We start from the raw sequence: 9,182 nt of genomic DNA on the forward strand, positions 1-9,182 counted from the left end.
GGGTTGTTCCCATTTCGCTCGCCGTTACTAGGGGAATCCTTGTAAGTTTCTTTTCCTCCACTTATTGATATGCTTAAACTCAGCGAGTAATCCCGCCTGACCTGAGGTCGCGGTCAGAGGGCCTAAGGCACGAACAGGGTCTGGGAGCCCCAACGCGCAACGTGCTGTAGCCGCAGCAGAAAAGAGAGTTGAGATTCCAACCACCACTTGCCGCGATGTCCATTGATGTGGACTCGCATTTGGGCCGGCCGCGGGCTTGAGGTGCACGGGAGGCCAGTATCTGCCCCATAATGCCCTGAGGCATGCGGGGGGCGACGCAATGCATGACGCCGAGGCAGACGTGCCCTCGGCCTAATGGATTTGGGTGTAACTTGCGTTCAAAGACTCGATGGTTCATAAGATTCTACAATTCACACCAAGTATCGCATTTTGCTATGTTCTTCATTAATGCGAGAGCCGAGATATCCGTTGCCGAGAGTCGTTTTGGTTTCGAAAGAAGCACACGTCCCCCTGCGTACTCTGCGGATGTGGCACAGGGGGCAAGCCCTCAGTTCAATATTCCTTGGCGCTTTCTGCGTTGGGGTTCATTAGTTGCCCGAAAAAATGAGCGCGCAAGCATGCCATCGGGGACGGGAGGGATACGCGCGGAGGGGGTTCCGAAGCACCCCCCGCGCACGCCTCCACCGGTGTTTTAAACGTGTTCGTGGGTCGTTCTGCTCTGCAGGTTTCGACAATGATCCTTCCGCAGGTTCACCTACAGAAACCGTGTTACGACTACTCCTTCCTCTAAATGATAAGGTTCAACAGACTTCTCATGATTTCGCAGGCAGTTAACCGCCCACGCCGCCACGATCCAAATATTTCACCAGATCATTCAATCGGTAGGAGCGACAGGCGGTGTGTACAAAGGGCAGGGACATAGTCAACGCGAGCTGATGACTCATGCTTACTAGGAATTCCTCGTTAAAGACCAACAATTGCAATGATCTATCCCCGTCACGATGAAATTTCAAAGATTACCCGGGCCTGTCGGCCAAGGCTATAAACTCGTTGAATACATCAGTGTAGTGTGCGTGTGGCCCACAACATCTAAGGGCATCACAGACCTGTTATTGCCTCAAACTTCCGCGGCCTAAAAGGCCGTAGTCCCTCTAAGAAGCTGGCCGCGAAGGGATACCTCCACATAGCTAGTTAGCAGGCTGAGGTCTCGTTCGTTAATAGAATTAACCAAACAGATCGCTCCACCAACTAAGAATGGCCATGCACCACCACCCATAGAATCAAGAAAGAGCTATCAGTCTGTCAATCCTTACTATGTCTAGACCTGGTAAGTTTCCCTATGTTGAGTCAAATTAAGCCGCAGGCTCCACTCCTGGTGGTGCCCTTCCATCAATTCCTTTAAGTTTCAGCCTTACGACCATACTCCCCCCGGAACCCAAAAACTTTAATTTCTCATAAGGTGCTGGTGGAGTCCTAAAAGCAACATCCGCCGATCCCTGGTCAGCATTGTTTATGGTTGAGACTAGGACGGTATCTGATCGTCTTCGAGCCCCTAAATTTCATTCTTGATTAATGAAAACATCCTTGGCAAATGCTTTTGCAGTTGTTCGTCTTTCATAAATCCAAGAATTTCACCTCTGACTATGAAATATGAATGGCGCCGACTGTCCCTATTAATTATCACTCCGATCCTGAAGGCCAACGTAATAGGATCGAAAACCTATAATGTTATCCCATGCTAATGTATACAAAGTGTAGGCTTGCTTTGAGCACTCTAATTTCTTCAAACTAACACTGTCGAAGGCACGACCCGGCCAATTAAGGCCTGGAGCACATCGCCGACAGAAGGGACGAGATGACCGGTGCACACCTAGGGCGGACCGGCCGGCCCATCCCAATGTCCAACTACGAGCTTTTTAACTACAACAACTTAAATATACGCTATTGGAGCTGGAATTACCATGGTTGCTGGCACGAGACTTGCCCTCCAATGGATCCTTATTAACGGATTTAGATTGTTTTCATTCAAATTACCAGACTCATAGAGCCCAGTATTGTTATTTATTGTCACTACCTCCCTGTGTTAGGATTGGGTAATTTGCGCGCCTGTTGCCTTCCTTGGATGTGGTAGCCATTTCTCAGGCTCCCTCTCCGGTGTCGCCAAAGCGATGCCCACCTCTTTGAGGGGGTCGCATAAGCGACTAGTGGATGTTCGCTTTTGCGAAACTTGAGGCCCGTAAGTCCAAAAATTCTAGATTCTCTCCAACTTCAAACTTCATTTTCTCCTTCAATTCTTAGGAGATTTGGGTGATTCAAGAGGCTACATTGTGTAGAATTTCAAAAGGAACCCAGTGGTGTGTTTAGAATTAGGAGTTGAGGCTTCTTTTAATTTAATTCTTCTTTTTTCTTCGTCTTTAGTGTTCTTGGGATATATAGTTTATCATAAATGCATGAATGGTTTGAGTCTATTTTGGGGTGTGAATTGTATTCCCTTTTGGAACATGAGATAGGGGTAGTAGTTGGAGACTATTCTCAAAGTCAATTGTGTGATTTCTGGAGCAGGTCCCATAATTCTCACTTTTTGACTCATAAATTAGCCCATCTTTGAATTGGTTAATTTTAGTGTCATAACGATTGTATTAACATTGTGGTTCTATTATTGATAGCATGGAAGCATTTGGATGCCTTTTAGAAGGGAAAAGCTCTAGTTCTATGAGTTGAAGTGCGCATGGTCGGTCTACAGGTAGTCTATAATTTTTCCCTTCGTGAGACTGAGGATGTTTAGGTAATTTTATATTGAAATATATGAATTAGAGGGGTCGGGGTGTCGAGCATGATAAATTTCTAAAATTCATGTCCTAGGCATTACTTTGGGAAATTGTTGGACTACTTAAGCATGACTCTTGTTATTATTGATCATCCATGCCTAGTGACGTGCGTTGTGCCTGTGGTTATATGTTTGGAAAGCATGTTTGGCCTTAGTCTTGGTTTAGACTAGTGTTGCCTTAGACTTGTGCGAATTTGGTATTATTGGTCCTTTGAACTTCTCCAACATTGTTTCAGACGGTTAGTTCCCTATAGACTGATATAGCATACTTGAGTCTAATAGCCTGAGCTTTAGCTAGGTAGTAACATAGCTTATGACCTTACCTCCACAATGCCTTATTCTCTTATAGGTCTTGTATCACTTGGTTCTTAATTATGTAAGTCTTCTTAACAATTCTGCTTGTTTATGGTTCAGGCTAGAGTGATGTATTGATGGCATTCAATTTGGGGATACACCCCATGATGCTCAGTGGGTCGCTGATTCTAATTTGACTCAATCTATTAACTACAGTTATCCAGTTAAAGTCTGTGGTCCATCTTACTTGTGTTTGCATCCTTAGCTATAGTTACCCGATTAAAGTCTTTGGTCTAGCTTACTTGTGTTCGACCCTTGGCTACAGTTACCCAGTTCAATTCTTTGGTCCATCTTACTCGTGTCGACTCATTAGCTACAGTTACCCAATTGAAGTTCGTGGTCCAGCATACACGTGGTTTAACTCTAGATTCCTTGTTGAATCTTCGGTTCAAGTCTTTATCTACTCCAAGCTTCAGCTTAAAGCTTCAGGCTTTTAGGATGGTTTGGTTCAAGTTTGGGAAATTGGTGGTATTATTGGAACTCTATTGGCTTTTTTCATTTTACTTCTACTATCCTTGCTCATGTTGGGCTTATAGGAGTCCATTTAGGTTGTTATTTTATACTTATGCACGAACATACACTTCTAGTTAATGGGAGCTCGGCAGATTTAGCTAGATTATTTTCTTATTTGTTGAGGATGCTCATGTACATACCTACGTTTACTTCTTTCCCTGTTTATGATTATGGTTATATTATTGCATTTCAATTTACTTTTTCTTATCTTGCTCAATTGGCCTATGATGCCTATTGGGTACCTATTATTTTAGGACTCATACTACACTCTGTATTTATTTTCGTGATACAAGTTCGAGTACTAGCTACCAATGTTAATTCGAGCCAGCTGTGGTCGTGATCGAAGCCGAGGGTGAGCATATTGTATTCTGAATTTACCCATCTCTCTTTGTATATATATTGTGCATGTCTTTTGCTTTTTGAGACAACCCTATTTCTGTGATCCATTTTTGGGACTTGTACTCTTTTGTAGTAGCTCTATATATATGACTTCCAGGTTTTGGAGGGATCTTTTATTTGTAAATATTCTTTTTGCTTTTGCCCGTTCATGTATGTTCTTATTATTTCATTACTTTGGTTAGATTAAATTATTTGTCCTTTACCCTAACATCCCATTACTCGCAGTTTTGGGATATGGGTTGGCTTACCTATTGATAGGTCGTATTAGGCGCCATCATGACCGAATAAATTGGATCGTGACAAGTTGGTATTAGAGCCCCAAGTTCACCGGTCTCACTTGTAAAGAGCTAACGTCTAGTAGAGTTCTGTAGATCAGTACGGAGACATCTGTGACTTATCTTCAGGAGGCAACAAGATATCTTTAGCAATATTTCTCTTTTTTATCTTGTTGTTTAGTGTGTGTCTTATCGATTTTTGGAAATCTCACTTGTTCCACTCTTTCACATGATGGCTCGCTTCTGCGCTGGAGGTAGAGGCTGACCTCGAGATTATGGCAGGGCTATAGATCGAGCTCGAACTCAAAGAAGACTCTGAAACTAGAGGTGGATCCAACAGTAGCTATAGTACATCAAAGGCCAGTGGGGACCGAGACCAGACTGGCCACAGCTCGAGCCAATCACAGCATCGAACTTATAGGTGATGTTCTCCCAAATTTTGGCTGCCATTAGGGGTATGCCGAAGGCCCCAGCTCTATCTGTTCCAATGCCGCAGGACCAACCTGTGCTAGGAGCACCAATTGTTTAGCAGCCAGTTGCACCTACCGCTCATCCAGATTACTTGGAAGGTGTTATGCCGCTTCGAGAGTAGAAGATGCTTGGGGTGTTACTTAGACTATCACCGCTGAGATTTTTTTACGATGTGGGTGAGGATGCCCATAAGTTTCTACTCACTTATCGCGAGCGGCTATAGAACTTGGGTCTAGTGGAGTTGAGAGGAGCCGACTTCACTACTTATCAGTTAGATGATCCCGCTCGGTAAAGGTGGCATATATTTTTGGAGACTAGGGCAGTTGGGTCTCCACCTGTGATATGGGCTGAGTTTTCAAAGGCTTCTTGCCTCGGTTTATTCCCAAGAGCATCAGAGATCAGCTCTAAGATTAGTTTTTCCAATTGGAGTAGGGCTCCATGATTATATCAGAGTATAAGGCCTGATTCCATGAGCTCTGCAAACATACCACCATGATCTGACCTACAGAAGATGGGAGAGTTTGGTGCTTTATCAGAGGATTAAGACTCCAGCTGCGAATTGAGACTCAGTCCTTAGTCGCAGCGGGCTGCTCATTTTTTGAGATTGTAGACCATGCCCGTATACTTGAGAAGCTCTATCGCAAGGCCCAAGGGGGTAGTGATAAGAGAGCTAGACAGGATGATGGTCAAGGTGAGCATCGTTTTAGACCCCGGGAATCCTATGAAAGATCTCGCTAAAGATTATATCAGGGTCAGTCCAGTCGCCCCTTCCAAACCTCTTTTAAGACGTTAGAGGGTTACCAGTACCATTAGGGTAGCTCTAGTGGCGATATCTAACTTTTATCCGACAGTCCCAGGGTGCTATCAGTACAGGGAGCTAGATCACTGGTCCTATAAGTGCCAGCACCGTAGGCTAGCCTTACCAAATCCATAAGAAGCTAGACTGTGCCAGTACCTCTGGTTAGAGGCGGAGGCTAGGGTCAGGACCAAAGGGGTGGTCATCAGGGTGCATGGAGAGGCAGGTCAAAAGGAGTCGATGCACAAGGTAGAGGAGCCCACGCCCACTTTTATGCAGCTCCAGCTAGAGTAGAGGCTGAGGCCTCAGACGATGTGATCACAGGTATGATTTTATTATGCCATCAGCCCACATCCACTTTATTTGATCCCGGCTCCATATATTCTTATATATCTATAAATTATGCCACTTGACTGAGTATGATCCAGGAGCCCTTAGTTGAGACATTTCATATTTTGACCCTGATAAGTGATTCTTTAGTAGTGGATTAGGTCTTTAGATCCTGCGTGGTGACTATTCAGGGGAGTTAAGCTCATTTTTTTTGATATGGTAGATTTTGATTTGATTATAGGCATGGAATGGATATCTCCTAACCATGCAGTCTTGAATTTCTATGCCAAGACCATTACTTTAGCCATGCCTGGTATTCCAATGGTGGTGTGGTAGTGCTCTTGTAGTCACATGCTGATTGGGTTGATTTCTTTTGTTCAAGCTTAGAGGCTAATGGCTAGTGGGTGTTTATCATACTTGGATTGTGTTAGAGATGTGAGTAGGGAGTCCCTACAGTTGATTCAGTACCTACAGTCTAAAAGTTTGCAGATGTATTTCCTGTTAATCTATCTGGCCTTCCTCCTGACTGTGATTTTAACTTTGCCATCGATTCAGAGCCGGGTACCTATCCTATTTCCATCCCACCGTACCATATGGCCCCTATAAAGTTCAAGGTGCACAGTTTTCAACTTTAGGATCTCTTCAATAAAGGATTTATTTGTCCTAGTGTATCACCTTGTGGTGCCCCAGTCTTGTTCTTTAAGAAAAAGGATGGTACAATATGTATGTGTATCGATTACAGGCATTTAAACAAGGTAATGATGAACAACCATTACCACATGCCTAGGATCGATGACCTATTCGACCAGCTTCAGGGTTCCATAGTAGTTTCTAAGATTGATTTCAGATCCAACTACTACTAGTTGAGGATTAGGGCAATGTACGTCCCTAAAACCACATGTAGGACTCATTACGACCACTATGAGTTCCTAGTGATGTCTTTTGGATTGACTAACACCCTTGTTGCATTCATGAACTTGATGACTTGGGTGTTTAGGTCGTACTTAGACTTATTTATCATAGTCTTCATTGATGATATTCTGGTATACTCGTGAAGCCGGGATGATCATGAGCAGTATTTGAGAGTAGTGCTCCAGACATTGACAAACAAGCGGCTTTATACCAAGTTCTCAAAGTGTGAATTTTGGCTTGAGTCCCTGGCATTCTTAGGGCATGTGGTGTCCAAGGATGGCAATATGGTAGATCTAGTGAAGATTAAGGATATTCGTGATTGGGACAGGCCCACCTTTATAACTGAGATTCGTAGCTTTGTTGGATTGGTAGGGTACTACAGGTGCTTTGTTGAAGGGTTTTCAATTATAGAAGCACCTCTAACTCGGCTAATTCGCCAGGATGTTCTATTTGTATAGTTGAAGGAGTGTGAGAGTAGCTTTTTAAGGCTCAAGAAGTTGCTTACCACCGCTCCTACATTGACTCTTCAGTTGATGGTGAGGGGTTCACTGTGTTTTGGGATGCATTAGGCGTTGGTTTAGGCTATGTACTGATGCAGCATGGCCGAGTTATTACTTATCCATCGAGGCAGCTTAAGTTGTACGAGCGCAACTACTCCACTTATGACATAGAGTTGGCGGCGGTAGTTTTTGCACTTAATATTTGGAGGCACTATCTTTATAGAGTTCAATGCGAGATTTACACTAATCATAGGAGCCTTCAGTACATTATGAGCCTTAGTGATCTTAATTTGAGGTGGCGCTGCTAGATTGAGCTCTTAAAGGACTATGACCTCTTTATTCTCTACTATTCAAGTAAAAAAAATGTACTAGCAGATGCCTTGAGCCGGAAAGCGGTGATTATGGATAGTCTAGCCTTCCTTTCTACTATAGAGCGACCACTAGATTTAGACATCTAGTCCTTACCTAACCAGATGATTCGACTTGACATCTCTAACTCTCAGTGTATGTCAGCTTATGTGGTAGCTTAGTCAGCTCAATTGGATCAAATTCACAACCTCAGTTTGAGGATAAGGAGTTAGTTTCACTTCGAGATCGGGTTTGGGGAAGCGTTGCCAGCTTGGCTACTTTAGATTCAGATAGGGTTTTGAGGTTTGGTAGTCGTCTCTATGTTCTAAGAGGTGGGGGTTTGATTCAGCTAATCCTTAGTGAGGCCGATGATTCTAGATATTCTAGATATTCTATCAATCTGGGCACCGCTAAGATGTATCGTGACTTAAGGCATCATTACTGGTGGAGCGATGTGAGGAGAGACATTGTATATTATATGTTGTGTTTTTAGAGTTGTCAGTAGGTTAAGGCCGAGCATTTGAGGCCTAGTGGCGAGCTTTAGAGATTACCTATTCTCAAGTAGAAATAAGAGTGAATCACCATGGATTTTATTATAGGGTTGCCTCATAATTCCCATGGTGTTGATAGTATTTGGGTTATCGTGAGTCGATTGACCAAGTCATCACAATTCCTTCCCATTCACACTTCCTACAATACTGAGAGGTTGGCCAGTATCTACATTTGGGAGGTGGTTCACCTTCATAGTGTACCAGTTTCCATCATTTCAGACTAGGGCTCACAATTCATATCTAGCTTTAGGAGAACTTTTCAAGAGGAGTTGGGTACCCTATTGACCATAGCACAGCTTTCCACCCAAAGAATGATGGCTAATTAGAGCACATGATTCAGGTTCTCGAGGATATGTTACAGGCTTGTGTTACAGATTTTAGGGGCCAGTGGGACCTATTTTTGCCCTTGGTAGAGTTTGCATAGTACAACAGCTACCACTCCAGTATTCAAGTGGCCCCGTTTAAGGACTTATACGGTAGGCATTGTCTTTCTCCAAATAGTTAGTTTGAGGGTGATTCAGGATAGGCTCAGTCTAGCTTAGAGTAGATACCAGAGTTAGGCGGATCGCAGGTGTCAGCCATTGATATTTGTCATTGATGACAGAGTATTCTTCCATATATCACCTATGAAGGGCGTGATGAGATATGGGAGGTGGTTCAGGCTTAGCCTAAGGTATATTGTCCCTTTTGAGATATTGAGGGCGGTTGATGAGGTTGCATATGAGTTAGCTTTGCCTCCATCCTTTTCTACTATTTACCCGATCTTTCATATTTCGATGCTACGTCGGTATGTTCCAAAGGAGTCCCATGTAATTCAATATGATGCGGTTGAATTGAATAATCGTTTGAGCTATATTGAGGAGCCAGTTGCTATTTGGGCTAGAGATGTCAGGCAGTTGTGATCAA

General features: G+C 43.6%; 1 non-coding gene across 1 annotated transcript; it reads right to left on the reverse strand.

Annotated features, from left to right (window-relative positions):
* Positions 1 to 324: 324 nt before the first annotated feature.
* LOC129890860 (5.8S ribosomal RNA) lies at positions 325 to 480 on the reverse strand. The gene has a single exon (XR_008767056.1). It is a non-coding gene; the product is annotated as a 5.8S ribosomal RNA (ribosomal RNA).
* Positions 481 to 9,182: the final 8,702 nt, after the last annotated feature.

This window comes from Solanum dulcamara, chromosome 5, assembly GCF_947179165.1.
Source record: "Solanum dulcamara chromosome 5, daSolDulc1.2, whole genome shotgun sequence".
In the NCBI taxonomy this organism is placed as follows: domain Eukaryota; kingdom Viridiplantae; phylum Streptophyta; class Magnoliopsida; order Solanales; family Solanaceae; genus Solanum; species Solanum dulcamara.